Source organism: Eubalaena glacialis, chromosome X (assembly GCF_028564815.1).
Source record: "Eubalaena glacialis isolate mEubGla1 chromosome X, mEubGla1.1.hap2.+ XY, whole genome shotgun sequence".
Classification (NCBI taxonomy): Eukaryota; Metazoa; Chordata; class Mammalia; order Artiodactyla; family Balaenidae; genus Eubalaena; species Eubalaena glacialis.
This window is the reverse complement of record NC_083736.1, coordinates 20320592-20322702: the sequence shown is the minus strand read 5'-3', so window position 1 is coordinate 20322702 and position 2111 is coordinate 20320592.

Below are 2111 nucleotides of genomic sequence, written 5' to 3'. Positions count from 1 at the left end.
TTTGATTTCTTCAGTGATCTCTTGGTTATTTAGTAACGTATTGTTTAGCCTCCATGTGTTTGTGTTTTTTGCGTTTTTTCTCTATAATTGATTTGTAATCTCATAGCGTTGTGGTCACAAAAGATACTTGATATGATTTCAATTTTCTTAAATTTACTGAGGCTTGATTTGTGACCCCAAATGTGATCTATCCTGGAGAATGTTCCATGCGCACTGGAGAAGAAAGTGTAATCTGCTGTGTTTGGATGGAATGTCCTATAAATATCAATTAAATCTTTCTGGTCTGTTGTGTCATTTAAAGCTTGTGCTTCCTTATTAATTTTCTGTTTGGATGATCTGTCCATTGGTATAAGTGAGGTGTTAAAGTCCCCCACTATTATCGTGTTACTGTCGACTTCCTCTTTTATAGCTGTTAGCAGTGGCCTTATGTATTAAGGTGCTCCTATGTTGGGTGCATATATATTTATAATTGTTATATCTTCTTCTTGGATTGATCCCTTGATCATTATGTAGTGTACTTCCTTGTCTCTTGTAACATTCTTTATTTTAAAGTCTATTTTATCTGTTATGAGTATTGCTACTCCAGCTTTCTTTTGATTTCCATTTGCATGGAATATCTTTTTCCATCCCCTCACTTTCAGTCTGTATGTGTCCCTAGGTCTGAAGTGGGTCTCTTGTAGACAGCATATATATGGGTCTCGTTTTCGTATCCATTCCGTGAGCCTGTGTCTTTTGGTTGGAGCATTTAATCCATTCACGTTTAAGGTAATTTTCGATATGTATGTTCCTATGACCATTTTCTTAATTGTTATGGGTTTGTTTTTGTAGGTCCTTTCCTTCTCTTGTGTTTCCCACTTAGAGAAGTTCCTTTAGCATTTGTTGTAGAGCTGGTTTGGTGGTGCTGAATTCTCTTAGCTTTTGCTTGTCTGTAAAGCTTTTGATTTCTCCCTCGAATCTGAATGAGATCCTTGCCGGGTAGAGTAATCTTGGTTGTAGGTTCTTCCCTTTCATCAGTTTAAATATATCATGCCACTCCCTTCTGGCTTGTAGAGTTTCTGTTGAGAAATCAGCTCTTAACCTTATGGGAGTTCCCTTGTATGTTACTTGTCATTTTTCCTTTGTTGCTTTCAATAATTTTTCTTTGTCTTTAATTTTTGTCAGTTTGATTACTGTGTGTCTCGGCATGTTTCTCCTTGGGTTTATCCTGTCTGGGACTCTCTGCGCTTCCTGGACTTGGGTGACTATTTCCTTTCCCATGTTAGGGCAGTTTTCGACTATAATCTCTTCAAATATTTTCTCGGGTCCTTTTTCTCTCTCTTCTCCTTCTGAGACCCCTATAATGCAAATATTGTTGCGTTTAATGTTGTCCAGAGGTCTTTTAGGCTGTCTTCATTTCTTTTCATTCTTTTCGCTTTTTCTATCCCACGACAGTGAATTCCACCATTCTATCTTCCAGGTCACTTATCTGTTCTTCTGCCTCAGTTATTCTGGTATTGATTCCTTCTAGTGTATTTTTCATTTCAGTTATTGTATTGTTCATCTCTGTTTGTTTGTTCTTTAATTCTTCTAGGTCTTTGTTAAACATTTCTTGCATCTTCTCGATCTTTGCCTCCATTCTTTTTCTGAGGTCCTGGACCATCTTCACTCTCATTATTCTGAATTCTTTTTCTGGAAGGTTTCCTATCTCCACTTCATTTAGTTGTTTTTCTGGGGTTTTATCTTGTTCCTTCATCTGGTACATAGCCCTCTGCCTTTTCATCTTGTCTATCTTTCTGTGAATGTGGTTTTCGTTCCACAGGCTGCAGGATTGTAGTTCTTCTTGCTTCTGCTGTCTGCCCTCTGGTGGATGAGGCTATCTAAGAGGCTTGTGCAAGTTTCCTGATGGGTGGGACTGGTGGTGGGTAGAGCTGGGTTTTCCTCTGGTGGGCAGAGCTCAGTAAAACTTTAATCCACTTGTCTGCTGATGGGTGGGGCTGAGTTCCCTCCCTGTTGGTTGTTTGGGGTCTGGCGACCCAATACTGGAGCCTACCTGGTGCTTTGGTGGGGTAATGGAGGACTCTGGGAGGGCCCACGCCAAGGAGTACTTCCCAGAACTTCTGCGGCCAGTGTCC